We start from the raw sequence: 25,952 nt of genomic DNA, 5'->3' as shown, positions 1-25,952 counted from the left end.
TTGAAATTAATATGATTACGTGAAATGGATGGTACACAGAAAACATAGCAATTTGTGGTAATTATGTCTACACAGGCTAGTATGTTGGCCAGACACCGTGTAGAATTAATCCCAGGGCAGTGTTTCCTACTAGCCAGTCCCATGTCAATTGAAGTTAGGAATTTCAATATTCCTGTAAAAATATCTTATTAATTTTCAACTTGTCACTGAATCTTTCTTTAAATGTTTATGAAAACATATGGGTTATTTATACTTACCTATTTTATGTGCTTAACCTACTCTATTTGTATTAGTAACATGGAACTATCTTGAATCCAGCTACCACACACCAAGACAAATTTCCCCCTTGCTGATAAAATTTTTGATTTCTATAATACATAGTACAAGTATCTCTCTTTAGAGAAGAAAATATGAGTGCAATTTCTGGCTCTTTTAGATAATTCTGAATTTGTAATTTTCTTGTATCTTCAAATGATTGCGATCAACATTTTCTTTCTTTCTTTTTTTGTGGTTATTGTTAAGAATTAGCAGTGTATGCCTTAGTTGCATAGTTTTATCCTTCCCCACCTTATAAAAAAAAACCTTTTGATCCACATTATTATGATCAAAGTTATTATGAAGTTAGGGGCACCTGTGTGGCTCAGTCGGTTAAGCGTCCAACTTCCGCTCAGGTCAAGATCTCACGGTTCATAAGTTTGAGCCCTACGTTGGGCTCCATGCTGTCAGTGCAAAGCGTGCTTGGGATTCTTGCCCTCTCCTCACTCTCTGCCCCTCCTCAGCTTGCGATTTCTCTCTCTCAGAATAGATAAACTTAAAAATAAAGTTATTATAAAGTTAGTGTAGAATTATAAGCTTAGTTAAAGCATTCCTTTTCAGATATTGTACCCAGTTCTGTAATCCTGGAGAGACTGCTGTTTGCCCATGGAGTCTCAGAGGTGACTCTACTGTAGAAAGCTAGGTGAAATTAAACCATTAGATTTACCCTGGTGTGGATGTGAATCCCATCAGTTCCCAGAAATTCTCTGGGTTCTGTACTTTGGTGTGGTAGCTAACTTTTACTTATTAAGACTTTTCATTTTAACTAAGGCTTTTAGATTTGAACCCTTAAGTTCATGAATGTAGGAAGCTTATGCTTTTGAAATTATCTGATCTATTTAATTTAGCTATATTTTGGTGCTTTTACTTTTCAGAGTTAAATCTCTCTTCTTATTTTGGCTTTCACCAAAGTAAAATAGAAAGATTCATTATTCTCAATTTTATGGAAAAGTATGAAGAAACCATTACTATTTTCATCATAAATACTTAAGATCTTGAGGAACATGGTTAAAAGGAAGCCATATACCACACCATACTCAGAGTAAATGCCTAGCCTTCGAGAAGCTTTTGTGATCTTTCATTTTCCATTCATTCCCTTAAAATGAAATAGTCACCTATAATTTCCATTAATTTTCATTATCACTTTATATCTTTTTGTTTCTGAAGTGAAATGGTATGCCAACTAATTTTATTTTTCATTAAAAAAACAATGTTTTTAATCCCAAATGCATTAATTAAAAATGCTTTGCAGTCTCCCATAATACTCACAAAATATCTAAGACTTAAAACTCTGATACTAAAAAACATTTTCATTCAATTTGAATTGTATTATATAATAAATATAAGATTAGAAAGTGTTTTATTTATGCTCCTTAAAGTATACTTAATGCTCTATTGTGAACAGGGTGGTGTTATTTTAGTGGTTTCAACCATGGAACACTTGGGTTTCATAAAACCAATGGTGTAAAAAAATGTTCAGGAACACATCATATAAATTACTGTTTAATAGACAATGATTTGTCCGCGAAGAGTGATTATGCCTTAAATGAATATTGTTGCAAGGTCAGTCAAAGAGAAAAGTTGACGTTGGCTGATTGATAGCATAGCACTCTGGAGGGCACAGATATTATAGCTAGAAATAACCCATAATGGTATTAGATTTGAAGGAAAAATAGTATAATTTAAAGGTAATTTTTAAGGTACAAGAATGTGGACTTTCCAAGTCCACTTTTAGTTTGTTACACACATTTCTTGGAGAAACACTGGGAAAGATGTCACGTCTTCATCTTCAGAATTAATTTCTATAAAGTCAGTTTTGATTATGTGGATCCTAAAGTTTTAGCTTCCCCGAAGGTCACCTTACTCAGTTTTGGAGGACCTGGGAACACCCACGAGTTCCCTCCCATACAATTTTTGCAGTAGTAGTTGTGTTCCTGAAATCTTGTGCCACCATTAGGAATGGATCTTTCATTGTGTGCCCATGACTGGAGAATTGCTTTTTCGGATAAAATGTTTCTATCTCCTGATAAAGGAGAAGTGGTGATATTTATTACAAAGGGCTTTGCCATTTGGTATTGTCTTTTGAGAGATAGTATTGTCTTTTGAATATTCTGGTAAAATACATCAAATGGATTTCTGTGTTATCCTTCCCAATGACTTCAGTGCATTCTTTTGGGCCTTCCAGATTGCAGTTGGGGTTTTCAGTGTTATTAGTTCAGGCTGCACTTAAGTCACTGATATAAATTAGTCATTTCTCTCCTTGGTTCCCAGTACGAATGTTGCATAGTATGACTTGAGAAGCATAGTCTTTGGAGATGCCTGCTAGTCAGACCGTCTTCCTGAGAATGATCCCTTTTTTTAGTGTTTTAGATTTTTGTAGTTCAATTCTGAGATCACTGCATTTCTTCCTCCTGAGTCCCAGCACTTGTGCTCAACCATTGGTCTTCAGGTACAGCTCCATTTTTCCACCTCTCCAGTTTGATGAAGGTAGATGTATGTGCCTCTTTGCCTGTGAGTTTCTACTTCTGTCTTTATCTGGAAGAGTTCTGTTTATTTAGATTGTATCTGTTCACTCAATACTTTCAGGTTTAGTTGTCTTTATTCATTTTGTTCTAATGTGCTCTTCAGATGATCTTATCCATGCAGGCCTTCTGATGTGCACAGAACCCTTATTTATTTGGTTTTTTTTTCACAGAACATATTTTTCTTCATCTAATCAAGTTCCTATAAATGTTTCTTCCAGAAGTCTTATTCTTTAAGAATCAGTTCTCTCTCTTTGAATCCTAAAGTTATTTCTTAATGTCTTCATATAAAATGACAGGGCAAAATAAGAAATAACAGACTTGTACCTCAGTGGGTTGAGATGAGAGTCACTGTGTCACTCAGAGCTTTTCCACAATTTGGAGGGCAGGTGTCATCCCCTAACAAGTAATCCAGCATGGCTGGAGGCTGGCTTGCAATGGCTGCCTAAAGAGATGGTCACTTCTCCTCCCCTTGTGTTAGAAAACAAACTGAAAACAACTGGGGTGGCCAGAGGTCACAGGGCCTCTGGTTTCCCCAAAGACCCCTCTGCTTCTCCTGAAGTGATGGCTGCCTTGCTCCATGAGGGTGTGCCTTGTCTTGGCTTGGTCTGCACCCCTGCCCCACAGGTTCTGGAAACCTACATTTTGAGAGTCCTGGTGTCTTCTGGAGAAAAAGGAGTTAAGCTCACAAAAATGTATAATTTTTACATATTAATTTAGGAGAAACTCATTGTCTACTGAATCAGACATCTGGGTCTGAATCTCTGCTCTGCTACTTGCCGGCTGGGACTTTGGTGAGTTAATTAACCTCTCTGGGCTTCAGTTTCCTCAGTTTTGAAAGGAGGATGATGACATGGTCTCAGTAGGGCTGCCGTGATGTTTATATCTGATAATTGATGTGAACTGTGCAGCCCACCGCAGGGCACAGAATGGGTGCTCACTCAACAGCAGTTTCTCCTTCTGACCAGCAGAAAGCCGAGGTTTCTGCCTAAGCCTGTCTCCAGTTCTTAAGTTTGGGTTTTGTATGGTCCATTATTTAATCTCCAGAGCAGATCATCTAGGTCATGTTGGAGGATCAAAAGCCTCAAGAAAGACTACCGCCACAGTAGAAGTAAAAAGCAAAATTAGTAGGAAACACTCAGTATTACTTGATTTATTTAACCTATGACAGTTTTATTCGTTTTGATGACACATCAATGGTTGTACCATTATTTTGATGTATATGCTGAGATTTACACAGTTTTAGTGACCCTTACACTTTCATCTAACAGAAAATGATTGTTTTTGCTTTGTTTATCTGCACATTTTTGCTAAACTGGTGGTCTTGAAGCTTGGCATATTGTCTTTTTATGTGTAGTTATATAAGAAAGAGTGTCTAATGTGGGAAGGTTGCATAATTTTATAGTACCCAGGTTTTATGATAAAATGTAGAAGCACCATAGTATAAAGTTGGTGTATTCATTTCTTTTGAGCTAATCCTGAGTATTTTCTTTTTCTTGAAGTGTGTTTCTTTCTTTGCCTCTCCTCTCTTTTGCATGTTCTCAATAAGCGTCTATAGATTTGACTTACAGAACTCATCCTGAGATTTAATTTAGGTTTTCCTTACTGACTGGTCCTTCATCATTGGTAGGAAGCTAGCCTGAGTAATTCTCATGGCTTATTGGACCATATCATTTCCTGCATGTTATCTGTATTGAATTACAGTAGGAGATCCCAGTGAGAGACCGTCTACCCTACTGTCCAGGGGCTTGGCTTCTGAAGCTCATTAGACCAGAGTTCAAATCTGGTATATCTAACATTAATTAGCTATTGGTCTTTGGGCAGGACACTTACTATCTTTTTGCCTCAGTTTCCCCATGTTTAAAATGGAATAATAATGCCTAATTTATCAGATTGTTATAAAGATTAAATGAGATGATGTATACCAAAGGCTTAGCCCAGCATGTGTATACACTAAGTCCAAAGTAAACATTAGCCATTATTATGTAATGGAAGATACAGTGTTATTAAAATGTTGTCTTACTAATCACCTTAAACCAAGCAACGACATAATCCAATTTTTCACGTTATCAATTGAAAACATGGATTCTAAAATCCAAACTAATAGAAAGCCAAACTAATAGAAAAATGTCATTTTGATATGTATAGGATTATAATTATTTTGAATTGATAAAAGTGTCTACAGAATATTAAACAATAGTTAGCTATTAAAAGAATTAGTGCACTTTCTTAAAGATGTTCAGCATATGACCAAGACATAGAGTAGGCATTGGAAGGATTTACTATACTTTATGAAATTTTTCCAGTATGGGATCTGACTCGCTGAACTTGAAAATGAAACAAACAAAACAGAAGCTTGTTCTCCCTGTGCCCATGGTGCCAGAAAATAAATCACTGCTGTATTCATCAAGTCATAAAATTTAAATCATCTCTATTTGAGTTGGATACCTTAGGGTAGTATTTGATGCTAACCACTGGTTCAGGCAGGATCTGGTGACATTTAATGGACTATTGTTCAAGGTCAGTTGACACTAGGTCATTGCCTCAATATTAAAGCATTACGAAATAATATGAATGTAAAAAAAAACTTCCATTAAGCACTGGATATAAATGAACTTTATATGTCCTTCTAACCAAATATACTATGGTTTATGGTTATGTGACAAATTCTATGCATTAAGAACATTTTCTTGCTTTAGCTTTACCAATAATTTGCTCCTTTTTTGAGCTCTCAGGGCTGTGGCTACTTAACAACACATGTAGGCATTTCTTTATGTGCTTCTCCTGCTTTTGTGTTTTTATAGGCCAGAAGCCCCAGCCTTCCTCCTCTGTGGAATGCTGCTGATGCTCAAAAGTGGCACTGTCTTTGCCCTGGACAGTACAGTGCCAGTGTTTCATTTTGTTTTTTGTTTTTTTTTTTACACCTGCCATGTTCAGTTGCCTTGACACAGCTGCATTTAGAATTAGCTGGTAGCCTGAGTTTCAAGGTCAATGTTCACAGGTGAGATAGAGTTCCCAGGTGAGACAGAGAATGGGAAAAGGAAATAAAAAGGAGAGACGGGCTACGGAATGGAATCCTGTTGTTCGAATACCTTAGCGAGCTGGCAGAAATTTTAAGAGAAAGGGTAAGAAACGACTTTTACTTCTCGGCCCCATTATTCAGGCCTAATATCTGAATGAGTTATAAACTTTTAAAATGAAGTCTTTCAGATGTTGGTTAATTATTACACAAGTATACCTTAAGTAGCTTAGGCTATGTATTTTTAAACTAAGAGCTTAGCCTAGTTTGTGAAATTAACAACTTTTTAATTTGACAGAGCGCAGATGAGACCATACACATACTTAGTAATGAACTGTATCAGCAGGCATTCGAGGTCTCACCGAGCAGTTAGTCTCTGTCTCACTGTCATTATTTTGCTTCGCCTCTGTGAAATTCACCATATTCGCAGTAAGTTGCTGTAACGTCAGGTGAGATCTGGCATTTCTCCCCATTCCTAACATCTGCCCTTTCCATGTTGTGCTCAACAAACTAAAACAGTTCTTTGCAGCAAGCGTCAGTAGCTCAGCCAGTGTTTCTTTGAAATGATTATTTACTCTTGTGTAGTAAGGTTTAACCTCAGTATCTTTGCTGTCCAAAAACGGTCAGAAATATCAAAGCTATCAAAGCTAAATGGATTCTTCAAGATCCATTTTTCTCAAGGAAGCTGACTGGTGTTTCTAATGACGCAGCAGGTTGAGCAAAACCTTCAGAAACTTGGGATATTTATATTAGAGTCAAAAGCAGTTGGTATTTCTTGAAATATATACATAAAAATATATACATAAAAAATATAAGTTTATACTAATCAAGGTATTTCATGATCTTCTGAGAAATTATAGGATTTTCCAGTTGCCACTTTGGAAAGATGATGAATTCATGAACAGTAGAAGAAATGACCCCACTTGTCATTGATTGGTTCAAGAAACCTATAAAGATGTTCAGATTGTACGTCTTTGTACCAAGGGGAGCACAGGAAGGTTAGCCAGGGCTTGCCTGTAGAGAAATCTGAGTAAAGCTTTGCAGTTCCTGTGTCAATGGGGAAAATAGGAAGGCAGCTTAAACAAGTTAAGACTGCTAAGTATCTAATTACTATGTGGTGAGCCCCCTTTATTTCCCTCTAATAGGAGCATAATTTTTAAAAGTTCTTGAAACCCTGGAATCACTACTACTTTCAAGGCATGAGGCATATTTGAAATTCTGAACAGCAGGCTAAAACTTTCGTTGAAAACTGGTCAGTAGCAAATTTTAATACGAAGCAAAAGAGTTCCGTTATTTCGTCCAAACCTGTATATTTTTTACATCCACCTGAAAGATGTTGTGTGAGAATTCACGACTACCCTGTGTGTCACATATCAACTAAAAGTGTCCTGTTAATCCTCCTTCAAACTGTTGTAAATTTAGCTTTACACCAGTTCGTATAAGATTGATGTTTTCTCTTCACAGCTTAAGGTAATACTTTATTTGACCTAAATTGTTTCAGATTTTAAGTTGGGATTGGCTTTGGTGTAGAAATCTGAAGAATTTTGAAATTTGGTGAGCAAATTCAAGTAGGACATTCCTTGTGTAACCGTTCATAACACTGTCCACTCTTATAATCTGCCTTTTGTATTACTCTTCCCATTCTGAAGCTTCATAACCCTTTTTATAGCTTACTACCTATAGCAGTCAATAGATTTCGTAATCTGTTTCCGTTTCCGTTTCTCTGGACTTCATCCAGAGTCCGTTTATGTCTTGACATGTAGCTATGAGAATTAAAGACAGTTTGTGAGCAGAAATAAATTTAAAGTCTTCCTCAGCTGAATACTGAAATCAGGAATTCACTGTTTCTCTAAATCCTTGTTAAACCCTGATTTTTAGGCATACTTTTTTTTTCCTGCACTCCATTCATTTGATGGAAACATTAATTAAGTTAATAGCATGGCAGCGTCTCCCACTGCCACTGTGAATCCCTGAGCAGTAGTGCACGTTACATTAACTTCTTCAGGTTATAAAGCCCCCATTTTGCATGGTGAAGCAATAATTTCAGGGAATAGTGCTTAATGAAGTTTCCCCAGGTGTTTAACTTATTAGAAGTTTGAATCCTTTTAAGTGCAAGGAAAAAAAAATAAAGTAGTTTTTTTTTAAACAATTTTTAATACAGTGAATGAAAACAATTACAATGAAAGCTGAGATTCTCCCCGCTTATTAAGCCAACATTAACTTGAATACACATGACACCACTGGCTTGCTGAGAAAGAACTGTGAACTTTTCAGTTAACTACAATTAATATGATAAGGACCGAGCACAACCTGCATTTCTTTTTCCTCAAATATGGGACTCTTAAATCAACGGACTAAAAATCCAATACATTTATAAACTGACAAAATAAAGTGGGTGGATCAGTCAGTTAAGCGTCTGACTTAGGATCAGGTCATGATTTTGGGGTTCGTGGGTTTGAGCCTCGGGTTGGGCTCTGTGCTGACAGGAGCCTGGAGCCTGATTCCAATTCTGTGTCTTCCTCTCTCTCTGCCTCTCCCCTGCTCATGCTCATGCTCTTTCTCTCTCTCCCTCTCTTAAAAAAAAAAAAAAATTAAACTTAAAAAAATAACAAAATAAAGTGATTTTTCTACTGCTAACTAAAATATTTAATTTTTTTGATGTAATGAAACTAACCACTTTGTAATTAGAATTCTTTGGAAAAAGCTTTCTTACCAACTGACTCTTAAAACTTACCATAGTGATAAAGTTGTTGGTTAATTAGTTACTGACGTGAGCCACCTGTCTTGTGTAGCATAGAGCCTAGTACGTAATAGATGCTCAGCAGAGGTTTGTTGACGTGTTGACGATTCACATGGTAATGGCCTCTTTCTGTGTAACAGTTCCTTTTTATAGTCAACAGGTGTTTTTACTACATTTTAATTATCTAGGCTCTAGCACTATTTAATTATCTTTCTAAAAATTTTTATTAGATTTAAATGCAATGTGAACATTTGTACTAGGAAAACATACTAAAATAGGTTTATGTTTGAGCTCTTTCCCCTCTTTAAAATTGCTAAAACATAGTTGACATACAATATTACATTACTTTGAGATGTACAACACAGTGATCTGACAATTCTGTACATTACTCGGTGCTCACCACACTAAATGTAGTTCACCATCTGCTAACCATACAATTTTATTACAGTGTTATTGACTATATTCCCTGTGCTGTACTATTCATCTCCATGGCCTATTTACTTTATAACTGGAAGTTTGTACCTCTTAATCCCCTTTACCTATTTCACCCATCCTCCTTCCAACCTCCCCTCTGGTGACCTCCAGGTTTTTTTCTCTATGTTAGAGTCTGTTTTGTTTGTTTTGTTTTTTGGATTCCACATGTAAGTGAAATCATATGGCATTGGTCTTTCTCAGACTTAATTCACTTAGCATACTACCACCTAGGTCTATCCATGTTGTTGCAAATGGCAAGACTTCATTCTTTTTTATGGCTGAGTAATGTTCTATTGTGTGTGTGTGTGTGTGTGTGTGTGTGTGTGTGTATATATCTCATATCTTATTTATCCATTCATCTGTCAGTGGACACATGGCTTGCTTCCATATCTTGGCTATTGTGAATGCTTTCCCTTTTAAACATGTTTCCATATCTGGGAAGATAAAAAGGAAATTGTTACAATGGTTGCTTTCAGGGCCTGGGAATGGGGTGTTGGTAGAGAAGGGAACTCTTCACCAGTAACTCAGGAAATATTTATAAAGCACCCATTAGATGGCAGATACTTTGCAAAGTGTTCGTTATTTTGGGAGTATCAAGATATAGTCCCTGTCGTCATGAATTTTATAGTTTCATAGCCTGGTAGAAGAGCCAGGCATTTAACACACACACACACACACACACACACACACACACACACCCGTGTGTGTGTGTGTGTGTGTGTGTGTGTGTATCCATTTGCAACAACATGGATAGACCTAGGTGGTAGTAGAGGAACCAGCATGTGCAAAAGCCCAGAGGCAGTGGGGATTCTGACTTCCTGAAAGAACTGAAAGAAGACCAGTAACACTGAAGTATGGAGAGGGAAGCAAAGAACACAGAATGAAGATGGAGAAGAGACAGGTCACAGTATACAAGACTTGGTAGTTTGAATTTTGTTCTAAAGTACAAGGGGATATTATTGAAAGGTTTTTAAGCAGAGGAGTAATGGTATCTGTTTTGTTTTGTTTCTTTTTTTTAATGTTTATTTACTTTTGAGAGAGAGAGACAGAGACAGAATGCGAGCCAGGGAGGGACAGAGAGAAAGGGAGACAGAATCTGAAACGGGCTCCAGGCTCCGATCTGTCAGTACAGAGCCCGATGCCGGGCTCAAACCCACGAACCGTGAGATCATGACCTGAGCCAGAGTCGAATGCTTAACTGACTGAGCCACCCAGGCACCCCTGTTTGTTTGTTTTAACTTGAAGACCTCACTCGTTGTTGTTGAAGAGAATGGATAGGAAGTGGCCTAAATCAATAATAAATAGTCTAGGCGAGAGATGGTGATAACTTGGACTAGGATGGTGACCATAGAAATGGAGAAAAATGGATGTGTTGCGTATGTATTTGGGGACTTGGTGATGGATTAAATTTGGGGACAAGGAGGTACCCTAGAACGAATCTCCATGTCTGCTCTCATGAGCCGCAGGGTAGAGGTTACCGAAGTCCAGAGAAGGAGAAGGTTTGGGGGTGGGGGGGGAAGATCAAGAGTTCAGTTTTTAGACAAAGTAACTTTTATGTAGTAATGGAGGTTTATAGCAGAGGTTTGGGCTTCTAGTGTAAATTTCAGGATTTACATCTCTGTGAATGGATGTGATTACATAAGGAAGGCATGTTGAGAAAGAGAGCTGGGGAAATCTAAAACTTAGAGCTTGAGTAGTGTAGGAAAAAACTCACAAGGGGCTGAGAAAGAACAGCTGGAATCAAGAGGAATATTAAAGAGAATGGGTTATGAAAGCCAGGGTGGAAGTGCTTTGGTAAGAATTAGGCCCATCCTTGTGTATAAATTTGTAGAATTGTAGTAAGTCTTATAATTTATGTGCATGTATGTTTTTCCTAGAAAATGCCTTTTTATTTATTGGTATCCAAAAAACAAACCACAGTGTAACTAAAAATGAAGTTAACCAATGAGATGATCTTGGGTGGACTCTATTTTAGACTACTTTTTCTGAATGTACAGTTAACAAAGACGTGTTCAAACACATGTCCAAAATACAGAGTGGGGAATATACAACATGCAGAATGCAAGTTGACAAGATTTTTATAAAACCTGCGTCCTGTGTTCCATTTCCATGTATTATCATTAACTTGTCTCTGCTGGTTGGATTCATAGAGTTTTTTTTTTTTTTTTCAACGTTTTTTTTTAATTTATTTTTGGGACAGAGAGAGACAGAGCATGAACGGGGGAGGGGCAGAGAGAGAGGGAGACACAGAATCGGAAACAGGCTCCAGGCTCCGAGCCATCAGCCCAGAGCCTGACGCGGGGCTCGAACTCACGGACCGCGAGATCGTGACCTGGCTGAAGTCGGACGCTTAACCGACTGCGCCACCCAGGCGCCCCTGGATTCATAGAGCTTTAAGATACATAAGTGTTAATGTTGAATTTAGTTTTGGTTCTTTCCTTGTTCGTTCTCGTGTGCCAAAACTTGGCAAAGTAAGTAGGGATTGCCATGCATACGTGTTCAATTGCTCCTTCTTATCTGGGTAATATAGCTGAACCAATCAGACTCAGGAATGTGTCTGGTATTCCCTGAGCCCTTTTGTAGTTGCAGTAGCTGATGCTACTGAATTATCTTGCTAAATGATAGGCTGTTTGCTGCCGGAAGGAAGAATGTTCTAATGGAAAGACCATGGACTTGGCTCCAATCCCAGCTCTAATTCTTACTCCTGCAGATTTGCACAGGCTACTTAATCTCCTCATCCTCCGTTTTCTCATGTGTGAAATGCCTATTCATAATGAATACCTACCTCACAAAATTTTTGTGAGGGTTTACTTAATAAAGCTAAGTGTGTAAAATGCTGAAGAAAATATCTTTAACAAAGCGTGCACTTCATAAATGTACTGGTTTTTAAAGGATTTTATAAAAAATATAGTTTCTGGTGTCTCCTAGCCCTTGCATTTATGTTTGTCAGTAATTATTTCTCGAATTTAAAAAGATTACAGTTCTTTTTCATCACAGAAACTGAGATTTCACCAGACACCATAGTGTCTACATGATCATAATTCGTTAAGACATAATTTATGCCTGTATTTGTTGCTCTGTTCCTCAAGGTGCCTCTTCCAAGTCACAGCTTCTTAGAAGGATTAATTCTTTTAATTCATTAACTTAATACAACCAAAATTTTCAGATAAAGTGATTTTCAAGATTGTCAGTTGAAAAGCAAATATATACGAATAATCAAAGATTTGAAATTCTGTGTTCATTCATTTAAAAGAATCTTGATGGATGAGAAAGTTAGTATTTGACATTTAAATTTTTCTGGCTTCTGATGTTAATGCTTTATTTGGTCTAAAATGGCACTCTGATGGAATATTCCTGTCTCTGTTACAGTAGACTTGCTGTATACTAAGCCCATCAAAGTGATAAACATGCAAGTATAATCATGTTAAATAATAATTCTCAGTATATTAGGGAAGACTTGCAGAGAAATATTTATGGTAAAGCACATAGGTTATGGAGTAGGTTGTTTTTGCTTGGTCTGTATGTGTATATGTACATTTACATTCCTGTTGAAACCTGAAAGAGGCGCTATATTTTTAAATGTTATTTTTAGTTTTTCACATCAGTGTGCATTTCTGTTTAAGTATCTGTCTAGAATTGGTCCAGAAGCAACATAATCAGATCTAGTCTGGTGAGTCAAAAGGAAATGTATACAAATTCACATTCTTAGAAATAAGTTGATCTAAAATCAAAGCAAGAGAAAAAATGTGGTGTGAAATGTTACACAGATTCCACCACAGCATAATTGGCAAAGGATAGTAGAAATGCTATTTGTTAAAACTTGAATTACAACAGTTGCTTAATTTTCTCACAATAGGATATAGCAAAGCAGTTAAGAAACATCATCTGTGAAAAACAGCATTAAGGCAGGTTAAAGAACCACAAATACAAAGTATATAAATTATAAAATTGAAAACAGAATGTTCAGTAATAATTGATTTTTGATGTCCTTTATAGATTTTTTTCTTGTTACACTAATTGGTTTATTTGAATAAATTTTCCAAGATCATGTTAATATTTTTCCTCTGTACATGTATGGGCTTATAAAATCTTATAGATTTGGGATTTTCCTACTTTGGATAACATGAATGTACTAGAGAAGTACTTTACTAATAATTAAGTTGGATTTTTCTGTTTTGCACTGTTGACAAAAAATTCTTTTATTGTGGTAAAATATATATAACATAAAGTTTTCCACTTTAACCATTTTAGTGATACTAACGACACTTACAATAATGTGGTATCATCACCACTATCTATTTCCAAAATTTTTCATCATTCGAAACAAACTGTATTTTTAAAAATGAAATCTTTATTAAGATATAATTCACATACCATGACAATAACTTACTTAAAGTGTACAATTCAGTGGCTTTTCATACAATCATAGAGGTGTGCAGCCATCCCCACAGTCAACTCTAGAACATTTTCATCATCCCCAAAGAAACTCTACCCTTTAGCAGTTAAGCTTCATTTCTCCCCAGGTTTCTATCTGAATGGGTTTGCCTATTCTAGACATTTCATATTAATGAAATGATAGAATATCTGATTTTTTGTGACTGGCTTCTTTGAGTTGTGTATTTTCAGGGCTCCTCCACGTTGGAACATGTGTCAACACTCCATTCTTGCTTATTGCTGAATACTATTTCATTGTGTGGCTCCACCACATTTTATTTGTTCCTTAGTTGATGGACATTTCGGTTGTTTCTACTTTTTGGACATTAAGAATGGTGCTGCTATGAAATTTGCATACAGGTTTTGTGTAGGCATGTTTTCATTTCTCGTGGTTCGTGCATAGGAGTGGAATTGCTAAATCAAATGGTAATTTTATGTTTAACCATTTGAGGAATTTCCAGCCTGTTTTTGCAAAGCGAGTGGCCCATTTTGCTATCCTAGTAAAGTGTGTGGGGATTCCAGTTTCTCCACATCCTGGCCAGTACTGATCGCTACTGTCTTTTTGATGATAGTCATCCTAGTGGTTGTGAAGTGATACCCACAGTGGTTTTGATTTACATTTACCTGGTGGCTTAATGATGAGCATCTTTTCATGTGCTTATTGGCCATTGATATGTCTATTGAACAAATGTCTATTCAGATCTTTTGCTCATTTTAAAAATTTTTTTTAGTGTGTGTGTGTGTGTGTGTGTGTGTGTGCACGCGCACGGGCGGAGGAGCACAGAGAGAGGGAGACAGAGAATCTGAAGCAGGATCCCACAAATCAGTAGGCTCATGACCTGAGCCGAAGTTGGGCACTTAACTGACTCTGTCACCCAGGCGCCCCTGCTCATTTTTTAAGTTGAGTATTTGTTTTTCAATTACTAAGTTGCAGAAGTTCTTTATATATTCTAGATACAGGTCTCTTACCAAATCTGACTTAGAATTTTTTTTTCCTATTCTGTAGGTTGTCTTTTTTGAGATTTGATGGTTTCTTCTCTCCTATTCCTAATGACATTTCTCTGGGCCAGCAAAGTCCTGTGTTCTGTGCTGTAGCATTTGGGAGGCATTTATTTTGGTGCTTGCTACTGTGCTGGACACTGGGACCAAGTTCTGGCAGTAGGAGATGGAACTCACTCTCTGTAAGTTTACCATCTAGCGAAAAGGTCACAAAAAGTTACGTTGTCAGGAAAATCACTCTATGTTTACAAACCAGGGAGAGTTTATTTGACTAGATTAATGATAGAAACTTGCAAGTAGCTGAAGGAGATCAGCTTGAATATCATTGAGTATATGTTACTTCGTGGTGTGTAAAAACTAACCTAGTACAGTGATTTCCAACAAATGGTCTGTTGCGCCATGTTTTCCACTGCCCCTCATCAGAGCCCTGGGCCCTGGAAGCTCATCACGTTGGGTCATTATTTTTGTCATTGACTAGGTGGTTTCTTCTCCCCATTTACTCAAGTCTTATCTGATTTCCAAGGCCTATCTTAAGATACCTCATGACAGGCATCTTTCTGATAACTGATGATCTTTTCTTTCCTCAGTGTGCTTTTGAACCTTAAATGTGTCTTAACTAATAGCCTCCTATATGAATGTTTGGTTGTCCTCATAGCTTGCACATATTCCAGTTCAGACCATTGACTTCTTTGGGACGCTACCCATGGGGCTGAATGGAAGAAACATGGTAAAACCAAGGGATTCTGTTCTAATTTTGCAAAATCATTTGGAAAAGTGATAAAGGAAAACAAAATCTGGGAAAAATCAGATAGCAGTGGGTTAGCAGACGCTGACTTGATATACTTCATTAAAAAGCTATTATGTTGAGTTAATGGAAATGAAAATATACAAATTTAGATATTGTTTAGCCTGTTGAGCATGTCAGTTCCTTAAACCCCCATATTTTTCATGGGATATGCACTTTTAGTAGGCTGACATAGAACTCTCATATGTTTAAAGTTTTCCATTTCACACATGTTGTCTAAATATGTGCATGTAGTTTTTCCTTTAGCTACCGGCCTAATAAAAGCCTCTTGTGAATGCTTATCACCTTGTAAAGTAGTTACCAGAGCTACAGTAAAATTTGCCTGCAAGTGAAAAGGCTTTGACTTCCCTAGAGGGAGAATAAAAAACATATGAGACAAACAGCAGCAACCGAAATTATCTGGTGTAGAAAGTGGCAGGATGTCAGCCAAATGCTCTGTCCCTAAAATGGTTTAAACCTTTATCTCAACTCACTAAAAAGGCCACCTTGTTTAAGGAACTTCAAACACAAACTTGGAAATGTCTCATTATTTTGGTACAGTTTACACAAATGATCTCCCCTTTTATTGCTATCTTCAGGTATGAAGGCCCTAAAGGGTTAGACGAATTTTTTAAACATTCCTATTTCTTTTTAAAAATGGTGTTGTATAGTTGTTACTGAAAGTTGTTGCAGTGTTTATTTTAGATACTTCAATATATCTAATTAGAAATGATGCCGGTTTGTTAAGTAGGCAAAGTGGCCTTCAAGTGCATAGTGAAAAATGAGTAATGAGAAGCCTTCATTAACCATTAGGCTTAGGAGGACTTTTCTCTAAATAATAGAGATGGAAGGGGTTCATAAATCTTACTGTTTTGGAGTGACCAGGGGAGAATAGACCATGCTATGTAGAGATATTTTGATGTCTGTCCTAGGGCAGGGGACAACTCTAGCCTTGTTTTGCTCAGAAGTATTGGTACTTTTTCAAAGTTACTTTTTAGAAGGTTCACTCAGCTTTTTGCTTTATAAATTTTAAATTATTTTTTTAATGTTTACTTATTTTTGAGAGAGCACGAGAGGGGAAGGAGCAGAGAGGGAGGGAGACAGAAGATCTGAAGTGGTCTCTGTGCTGACAGCAGTGAGTCTGATGTGGGGGCTCGAACCTACAAGCTTTGAGATCATGACCTGAGCCAAAGTCGGATGCTTAATGGACTGAGCCACCCAGGTGCCCCCAATTCTTTAAATTCTTAAACCCAGAGAGTCCTAGTCTTAGAAAACCCGATTATAGATAAATGCTCTATTTCCTGAATAATCACTATGATTTTTGCTGTAATTATTAATACCACTCCATTTGAACACTTTGTGTCTTACAGAGTGTTTCATACATGCTACTTAATTTTGATTCTTTGAGAAATCCTTGGAATAAGGCAAGACAAACACTTCTCTACTGGTTTAGGGATGTGGGAAGCTGAGGTTGAAACACACCAAGTGACTTGGTAGGGGCCACAGGGTAGCAGAGGATGGTTTTCTCTCCACTACTCTACAGTGCCACCCACAAAGCTCCAACTCTTAGGGGTGCCTGGCTGGCTCAGTCGGTAGAGCACGTGGCTCTTGAGCTTGGGTTTGTGAGTTTGAGCCTCTCATTGGGTGTAGAGATTACTTAAAAATAAAATCCTTAATGGGGCGCCTGGGTGGCTCAGTCGGTTGAGCGTCCAACTTCAGCTCAGGTCACGATCTCGCAGTCCATGAGTTCGAGCCCCGCATCAGGCTCTGGGCTGATGGCTCAGAGCCTGGAGCCTGTTTCCGATTCTGTGTCTCCCTCTCTCTGCCCCTCCCCCGTTCATGCTCTGTCTCTCTCTGTCTCAAAAATAAATAAACGTCAAAAAAAAATTTTTTTAAAAATCCTTAAAAAGAAAAAAACAAAGCTTGAAATCTTAGGTTATTGTGATACTTCACAGTTATATAATATATTTTTGCCAAGAAATAATAAACCTTTGAACCAGTCAAAACTGCCAGATGGGCTGCTGCCATTGTAGTAACTCAAAAGCAGAGATGGATGTTTTGGGTTCTTTGACCTCTATGACTGAGCCCACTAGGTCAAGATTTCTGGAAATGGGTAGTCTTCATTGTTGTTTGCCAAATTACCCTATTTCTCTATGTAACTGAAAATCTGGCCTTCATTATTTTCAATTTAACAGATAATTTTCCTAAAAGGAAGAGAGAGTTTGCTTGTGTTCTTGGAAGAAAGTATAGTAATTAAATATAAACCATTAAGTTATCAGAGAATATGCTGTTTCTGGGCCGAAAAATAGGAAAACAAAATGTAATCACCTAACAAAGCATATGTTTAAAGCCTATGTTGTATTGTATTCATTATATGTTATCTTTTATATACAAATATTTTATTATTGGTCATATATTTATGTAATAAAGTTACATGATATAATAATTCCTGAAACCAAATTCTGTTCCATCGATTAGAACATAGTATAATTCAGTACCAATTCATAAATAAATACTTATAAAACTATTATGGAACAATGATAATTTGAAATTGCTGCTATAAAACAAATGACCAATCCTGGAATTGGAATATAAATGAATCAATCAATCTTGTTAGAGCTGGCAGAATTTGTTAAAAGTTTATTTCTTTGAGAGAGAGAGAGAGAGAGAGCGAGAGAGAGAGAGAGAGAGAGAGAGAGAGAGAGAGAGAATACATGTGCACACAAGCAGGAAACGGGGAGAGAGAGAGAGGGAGAGAGAGAATCCCAAGGAGGCTCTGTGTGGTTAGCCCAGAGCCCAACATGGGGCTCCATCCCATGAATTGTGAGATCATGACCTGAGCCACAGTCAAGACCTGGCTTGATTGAGCCAACCAGGTGCCCCTAGAATTTTCATTTTTTCATTTTTTTATTTTTATGGGAGCTGGTAAGGTGAGCTTTATTTTTGCCTTGGACTTACATTTACAGTAAAGTAATCCACATTGTGCTGTGGTGGGGAATTGATAATATAATAATGCTGATTCAAACATTTACCGAATTTTATGTAATAGCTATTGCCTTTTTATACCTGTTTAAATGCTATATATCATGTTTTCTTTTGAGAATAATAGTACATTTTAATATGTTTTCTATTTTTAGAAAACTTTGGGGAAAAAGAATATTTTTCACAATAATACTTTGGGATTAGCTCTGTCATTCTAGAACCAGTCATGGTTATCAATAAGTCTAGAAACCACCAAGGTTCCCAGATTCCTAATACCTCTTTGCATCCCCTTTTATTGCTGTGCTACAGATCTCCCATCACACAAGGTTTTTTTTATACTCTGGACTTTGCTTAAATCGATGTGATTGCACTGATTTCTGTATTTGCTATTTGGATTTTTTCCTTTTTTTTTTTTTTTCCAAAACTTTCCCCTTGTTAGTGCTTTTAAAAGTTCTAGCCTGTAGCCTTTCCATACTTAGTGTTGGTATTTTACAATAGATGTGAAGAAAAATTGTATGAGATTCCAAGGCAAATATTATCAGTTATTTTTTTAAGTTAAAATGAATGCTGTAACAATTCCATAGTATATACCATGAAATTTAATGTGCTAAATTAACTTAAACAGTTTTAACATTTTTTCCTTGAAGGACTCTTTTCTGGGTTTTTATAATCTCTCTTAAGTGAGGATACAAGGTGGTTTAATTACTTTCCAGCAATGCACACTCTTAACAGCCAACATTCCAAGTTAAAGCTATGTGTCTTCTTGGGGTTTGAACTGTTTCCACCTAATCCAAGGAAAAATATTTGAGGGACATTAGTTAATGCATTTTCCAGGAATGGGAGTGGGTAAGTATTTTTTTCATAGCTTATAGAATATTTAGCAATTTGAGCCTCTAATATTTAATTTTATAGCGTTCTCAGTACTGGTGTCAAAGGCTTCCTCTAGAAATAGTGAGAAATTATGTGAATTCCCTTCTTGGTATGTTTAGGAGGGCAGGTCATAAATCTTAGTTTCATATTTTTCTAAAATGAAACCAGGCATTGATATTTGCTGTGATCTAATATGCAGATACAATGAAAAGATTCATAAAGTATAAAGATTTTTGAAAGTTGTCACAAAAGGTCACATAAACTGAAACTGTTGTGCAGAAAACATCTAAGATTTAATTACTCTTTTCTGTGATATTTAAGTTCTGTTAAAACTTTAATAACATTAAATACTAATGAAAGGACCTTATGTGTCTCATTTGCATTCATAAATATCCATGAAGGATCTCTTTCACCAGAGTTTTTCAATCTTAGTCCAGGACGAGGTCAGACATTGATTATGTTTGACAGTCTTAACAAAAGTGAATGGGAAAGATAGATTTTCCTGTATTTTCCGGCTAGAATGGTGAGGGCACTGATCTTGAATATATAGTTTGATATATGGAGAGGAATATTAACACAATAGAATGATAACGGTCAAGTACAACCATAATGATTACTAGTTATTGAGCATCTGGTAGATACACCAGGCCACATAACAACTCTTTATGTGTTTCATGTGAAGTAATTGAAGCAAACATCTCAAGTTCAGATGGTATTACACCCATTTGACCGAATATGGAAACTGAAGTTGCAAGAAATGAAAAGACATGTCTAAAGTTTCCCAGCTGGAGGCCATTTTGCATACATTGGACCTCACTGAGCCAAGCTGCTTGTCCATGTTTGACTACCTTGTGTTCAGAGACAGAAAAGGTATTGATAATATGTAATTTATTTGGCTCAGAAATGTTTGTGGTTTTAAATTTGAATTAGCTGTCTTTTGGCAGTTTGCGATTTGTAACATGATGGAAGATAGTAAAACTCCACTCAAATTAGTATGACTATTTTGATTTAATCTTCTCTGATCACTCTCTATTTCATACTACACATGGATGCCTATTTTTCTTGTATTTAACAAACATGTATATAGCCCAGGTGTGCATCAGGTGCTGCCCTGAGTATTTATGAAAATGAATTCATTTAATGCTCGCAGTATCTCCATGGGGATATAGGTATTAATTTTTCCCCATTTTACAGATAAGATGACCGAGGCACAGAGACATTAAGTGACTTGCTCAGTTACAGGTAGAAAGTGGCCAAGCAGGGATTTGAACCCAGTCACTTTGGCCTCAGAGTTTGTGCTCTTCACTGTCTGTTTTTCAGATTTTATAGAATATGGTGAAAGCAATAATTGTTTGAAACTTCTTCCTGGACTGAGAAGTGTAAAGGGGTAAATAGAGATAATAAATAATGTAAATAAAATATTTAGTAAGAATAATAACCCCCAATAAGACCTTGGAATTCTTTGTTAAAAATGGAAGAAGAGCGGCGCTTAGGTGTCTCACTCTGTTAAGTGTCTGACTCTAGATTTCAGCTGAGGTCATGATCTCATGGTTCATGGGATGGAGCCCCACATAGGGCTCTGCACTCACAGCGTGGAGCCTGCTTGGGATTCTCTCTCTCCCTGTCTCTCTGCCCCTCCTCAGCTGGCATGCATGCTCTCTCTCTCTCAAAATAAATAAACTTTAAAAAAAATCGGAGATGAATTTTGAAAACAGCTATAATTGTGTTAAAATCCAGTTGAGCCTCCTACTTTGTAGGGTCTGTTTGATGTTGTACAAGCTCTTCTTTATGGATATAGCTGACCAGTGTGCACATAGTGTCATTATTGTTTCCTGTGTTGTACCGCTAGTTACATTACTTCCACTAATGAACAAGTATTGAACTCTGTGACGACTATTTCATGTCATCTCCACTTACATGTATCCATATGTTATAAATGAGAGACATTTCCTTTGGACATACGGGACAAATGAGGCTTTTAGAGTTTTTAGGTTAAAATAGGACTGATGCTATAGCTTTAGAGAGAGAGAGGCTGGATGCATCAATTGAAACAATGGATTGGTAACACTACAACCGAAGAAGTTTCTGAAGAAGACTTAGAAGTTTTTGATTAATTAAGATTTCAACTTAGATGAATTTCAGTTTTGGCAAACACAAAGACTAAGCGATCCGAGCTGTGCAGTGTGGGAAAGTCCAGGAATGTAAATTAGACTTTGCTATGAGATGTTCTAGAAGTGTACTCAGCCTAAAATTGAATATTTATGTGGGAGTGGAGTGACAGGTGGTCACTACCCCAGCTCCTCTGGGGGTGGATTAAGGACCTTTGGTTTAAGCTGGATCTTCTAACTACTCTGTTTACCTGTAATCAGTCAAGTTTAGCAGGAGCTAATTTATTGGATTTAGGTTTCAGGGCCCCTTCCTTACACCAGCCGCTTCCAAGGATTTGGGAGGGTCTCTGCTTCTGTGTTCGCATGGCCATATTATTTTGCAAAATTTTCAAAAATTCTTCAGAATTTGAGGATATTTAAACCACACGGTTAAAACTGCTGGCTCTACCCTGACCCTCCTTCCATCACTTTGCTCACCTGCTGCATTGCTTTGGCGTGATCACAGGCATTGTTGCAATCTGGCTAGAGGGAAGTTGAACTGGGAATAAATATGTAACTTTAACTTCAGCTTGAAAGATGGTTTGGAATGTTTCAATCAGACAACTGAGACATCACAGATTCCTAATTTAGGCAAATATGAAGAGTTACTTTATTTTTTACCTTAACCTTTATTTATTAAAGAACTGAGAACATTCAGATAATAGAACATAAAATTAAAGCAATAAAGGTGAATGATGAAATAGAAATTCTTCTGATGGCAAAAAGTATATTATACCCCCCCCAAAAATCAGATTCTCCCCAAAGCAGTAATTCAAAAAGCGCTAACTTTTGAACAGAAGTAGCAAGTAGGCTCGATGAATTGTCTGAAAATGCAGTTAATGAAGAAGAATGAATCCTATGAATCCCTTGGGGAAGGAAAGAGCTGTGTTGCTTGGCTGATTTGACCACAAAATACAAACACAGAAAAAGATAACATAAAACTTGATAATATGTGTCTATAATGAGCTTTATAGTTCACCAGTGTCTTCAATTCAAAGAGTATTTAGGAGTACTCCCCACATAAGAAACTTTGAAAGTTCGCAGTTTATATATGAAAAGAAATTATATGGAAGTTTCTCCAAATTTGACAATGGTCCTAAAAATTTACCTGACAAGAGTTGTGAAGTTAGAAGCTTTCTTAAACATATATTTGTAAACAATAAGATTTCTATGCCCAAAGTAGAAGAAACCCCAAATTCTTCCTTTTTTCATGTGGAACGTTATATCACAAAATTGGTATTTGCCAAAATGTGCAGAGTCAGAAGTTTAAGGAAGGAAGCGTTAGAAAAGTGTGCCAGATGATTGATTAATAAAAAAGAGGATAGTATTCCTCTGGATTTTGTGAAGTTTGTGGTATTTTCAGTTGTTTACAATTTAACTTTTGGTCATTTTTCTTATTCTGCGTGCGTTATCATTTGTATCTAATTTTGTGTTCCTAACTTTGTATTCTTCATCTTTAAAAGGGCTCTAAAACTGTAAGCTTCAGACCCCACACCACCTGTCTGTAGTTGATAGTTTGTAATGTGAAAAAATATCATGCAGCACACGTATTCCCAAATGCCTAGCATGAGACGTAGAAGCTCCCTCCCCCATCCCCCATTTCTCAGCTCAGAAGAAAACCTGTAAGAAAGGTTTAACTTTTCCTGTGTATTTTCTTCAGATGTTTAGATCTGTTTTGTCCAATAAAGTAGACACTGGGCACACGTGGCTATGGAGCCCTTTAAGTGTGACTAAGGTACTGAATTTTTAACTTAATTTAAATTCCATTTAATTTCATTAAAATTTAATTTAATGAATTTAAATTGAAATGTGAAACCACTACCCAATTCACTGATTAAAAATACTGCTAAATATGTTTAGAACAACTTGGGTATGTTAATTTACTTCAGCCATGAATTTTGTGAAATCTATATGACACTGGTGTGCACCTTTGTGTGTGCGCACGCGCGCGTGTGTGCACCTGTGTGATGCATATACACTTTTTTCCACAAAGGATAATACTCTGCATGCACTATTCTACATCTTAGCTTTTTAACTTAATTATATGTTTTGCTCACTAACTTACAGATATCTCATTTATTAGCTGCATAATATTCTTTTCTGTTTGTATGATCTTTTTTTCCCACATAGATGCTGGAGTGATTTTTTAAAAAATTTTTTTTAAGTTTACTTATTTATTTTGAGAGACAGAGAAGAGAGCTCGAGCAGGGGATGGTAAGAGAGAGAGAAGGAGAGAGGAATCCCAAGCAGGCTCTGTACAGAGCCCGATGTGGGGCTGGAACTCACAAAACTATGAGATCCTCACCTGAGCCAAACTCAAGAGTCAGACGCTTAAGCGACTGAGCCACCCAGGTGGCCCTGGAGTGATTTTTTTTTTTTTTTTTTTAATTTAAGTGAGATCATGTCACTCCTGTGTTTAAAACCCTTCCATGGCTTCAGATCACTCTCAAAATAAAATCCCAAGTCTTTAGTAGGTCTCTAAGGCCTGACCTGCTGTGTCCTCTCTGTTCTTCTGCTAAGTTCAGGGTAGCATGTGCATCTGTTAATGTGTAGATGGGGATTAAACACAGGTACTTGAGTCTTTTTTTAAAAACTCTGTCAGGAATGTCACCAGTAAAACAAAGTCTCTTATTAATCAAATGTAAAGTCTTACTTAGTTCCTCACTTATCTGACCACCACCAGCTCCTCTTAAAGCAAAGAAATCCGGTGTTTTCCTCCCCAATAGCACTCACTGGAGGAAAAATAAACCTTGTTAACCAGAGTAAAAAATGTTGCAGGCACTCTGTAATCAAGAGCACATTTGAGGGAGGAAATGGTGTTATGGCAGATAGTTGAAGTACACTGTGTCTTAAGAATTTGGTGCTTCTTTATTGCTAGATTAAATTTCAGAATTGAGAGTCTAAATTTTCCTTTTCACATCTGGTGACACTTTTTTTAATCAGTGTGCAAAAGGAGAAAAATCTGTCTGCCTTCTCTCCATGCCTCTAACTGCCGTCCAGCCTATGCCAGACTTAAGGAAAAGCCTTTTACGTTGGCAAGCAAACTCCAACATGGTTTCCAAGCCTATTAAAAGTAAAGGAAGAGTTTTGCAGAAAAACTTTAGGAAAAAAACCTTTTTTATTGGAGCAGTACAAAATAAGAAGCAACTTTTAAAATTAAACAATGAAAAATAAAAATGTGTTGGCTCACAGTGCGTGTAATGTTGCTGTTCTGGTGCCACCAGTGTAAGGCAGACTACTGTGACCTATTAAACCTTAAAATTTAGGAATGTAGAATTTTGGAGGATTTATGATTATTGACAGCTAAAGGGATTATGGTGCAAGGTACGGTGATAGTTAGAAACACATGGACTGGAGCACATTTATCACTGAATGAATGTGCTGGATGAACAAATGAATAAACAAGGGAACCATGTTGCTTTCAGTAAGTAGCGTGTGTTAAGAGCATCGTGGGCTGGGAGCAGGGGACTGAAGAAATCAGGGATGAGGGAAGCAGAGAGAAAAGAATATGAAGTGATTGCAGAGAAGCAGTGAGCTCTAAACTGAGGGTGGTATGAAATAGGACGCCAGGGGGTGAAGACAATGATTGAAAAATGAAAAGATAGTCATTTATGTGTGAGTCTGGGCAAGTGGCCACTTCACTTTGAAGTTACTAGAACTTTTCAGACTCTGGTTTTAATGAAATCAGGAGTGAGGGCATGTGGAGGACTGACAGAAAACAAGCTCGTCAAGGTGTTCAGAGAAGTTGAGAATTAAAGTGTAAGTAGGTCTGGTCAGAATGTGTTTAACACTGTTCATGAAGGAAGTGACAGAAAATCTAGCTGATCCTGGCTTAGCTGAAAAGGGGCATTCACTGTCTCATATCAAACAGCCCATGGCTTGGGCTGACTTGAGGCTTGTCCTGATGCAGGTTCTGACGATGGTCCTCGTTGTGGAGGGCTGATACTCCTCTGGCGGATGGATGGCTGTAGCTGTTACATAGTTCTTTGGTGTATGTGCTAGTCCCTATTGCGTCCCACACTGTGGGAGTGTCTTGATCAACAAATTTTTAATTTTAATGTTGAATTATACATTTCCATATAGTGTTGAATTTTAACCTTTCGGTTAAGCACTTTGTGGGTCCTGTGCAAGTAATCCTTGCCAACCGAAGATGGAGAAAATATTCCCTTATTTATCTTAACTAAAGAAGACCCAGCTGTTGGACCAATGACATTTAGAGTTCTAGTCTGCTCAGAATTCCTTGTAGGTTTCTGGGTGATTCTGTGTAGCACAAGTTGGGGACCACTGGCTTACATGCTGCTGAAAGTCTTCCCAGGATTGCTGGGTACTGCCACATCGCGGGGTACCCACTCACCCCAGAAGAAATGACGAGTTTGACTGAACACCTGCATATTGACCGGTTTTGTGGCAAAGTAATATGCATTAAAAGTTTTTGTTTTAAATGAGTAAAACTTTGCCTTTCTTTGAGAGAGGAGTTATTACTTGTATTAAGAGAGAATGATAAGAATGTATTAGTGGTTAGTTAAAAAAAAGAAAGGAAGTTAGGAAGGAAGGGAAGTAGAAAGGGAGGGAGGAAGGTAGGAAGGAAGGTAGATAAGAAGGTAAGTAGGAAGGAAGGAAGGTAAGTAGGAAGGAAGGAAGGTAAGTAGGAAGGAAGGAAGGTAAG

General features: G+C 37.1%; 1 protein-coding gene and 1 pseudogene across 1 annotated transcript in view; one reads left to right on the top strand and one right to left on the bottom strand.

Moving 5' to 3' along the window:
• UMAD1 (UBAP1-MVB12-associated (UMA) domain containing 1) overlaps positions 1-25,952 on the top strand; it is a 221,022-nt gene that overhangs the window by 75,333 nt on the left and 119,737 nt on the right. The gene's annotated exons all lie outside the window — the stretch shown is intronic.
• Positions 2,136-25,622, bottom strand: LOC131508323 (5-azacytidine-induced protein 2-like; annotated as a pseudogene).

The sequence above is a fragment of the Neofelis nebulosa genome, chromosome 4, assembly GCF_028018385.1.
Source record: "Neofelis nebulosa isolate mNeoNeb1 chromosome 4, mNeoNeb1.pri, whole genome shotgun sequence".
Lineage (NCBI taxonomy): Eukaryota > Metazoa > Chordata > Mammalia > Carnivora > Felidae > Neofelis > Neofelis nebulosa.
The sequence above is the reverse complement of the archived record's forward strand: the minus strand, read 5'-3'. Positions and strand labels throughout refer to the sequence as shown.